This window comes from Pygoscelis adeliae, unplaced genomic scaffold, assembly GCF_000699105.1.
Source record: "Pygoscelis adeliae isolate BGI_AS28 unplaced genomic scaffold, ASM69910v1 Scaffold197, whole genome shotgun sequence".
Taxonomy (NCBI): domain Eukaryota; kingdom Metazoa; phylum Chordata; class Aves; order Sphenisciformes; family Spheniscidae; genus Pygoscelis; species Pygoscelis adeliae.
The window spans coordinates 1,367,056-1,368,005 of NW_008825105.1; positions in this window are offsets into that span (position 1 = coordinate 1,367,056).

Genomic DNA, 950 nt, shown 5'->3' on the forward strand with positions numbered 1-950 from the left:
CTCCCGTGACACACGCCATCCCCGCCGCGCAGGTTTAAAGCAGCTGTAGCTGCACAACAGCTGTTGAACGGAGGAAGCAGCCAAACTTAGCAACAGGATGTACCCTCAGATAACGTGATCAATATCAGAAATGCAGCTTTTCAAGTGAGAGCTAAACCCATCTGCTAAAACTGGGTGTCTCAGGAGATCGGCACCGATACGGGGCATCTTTGACTCCGTCTTCGCAACACCCTGATTTCTCCTCTCCCGAGTCACTTACTGGTGAACTCCCCACGGTTTGGGGCAGCTCGTGGTGGGGCAGCGTAGGAGGGATGGCTTTCCGAGTGCTGGACCAGAGGGGAAAAGGGCACGAGCATGCCGGGAGCTCCAGGAAGGGACGGGTGCCTTGTGGGAACATCACTCCCTGCCCAAACAGACGGGTCCAGCTGGATCAGAAAGCGTCTGGGTGCTGCAGACGGGGTGCTTTGATAACATGCCTTGCAATAACAACCTCACGCTGTTGTTAAATGCGCTGGCATGTAGCCACATTAGCGTGACCCCGGGCTCGCAACGCAGCCAGCCCATTACCAGGCAGGACCAGATACCAGGAGACAACTGGGAAGACCCCGAAGGAGGGTTTTCCAGGCAAGAGCTGGACAAAACCTGCACCAGCCGAAGTAAAGCCCACGAACCATCGCAGGCACAGCAAGCGAGCTCTCCGTCGCGGGCTGGGAAAGCCTGTCTGATGGGAGCAGCCACGCACCGGCTCCCATGGCACATCCCAAGGGGCTGCCGGTGACTTACGCCAGCTGAGGATGCGGGATGCTGGGGACAGCAATGGACCAGCAACCTGCACAAGCAGCAGGCAAGACAAAGAGGGCGCAGAGCAGCACCCCGTCCTGCCCCAGCCCCGTGAGCCATGGCAGCGCCCGCACAGCTCCTGTCATCCTCAGTATTACAAGAGAAAGGGG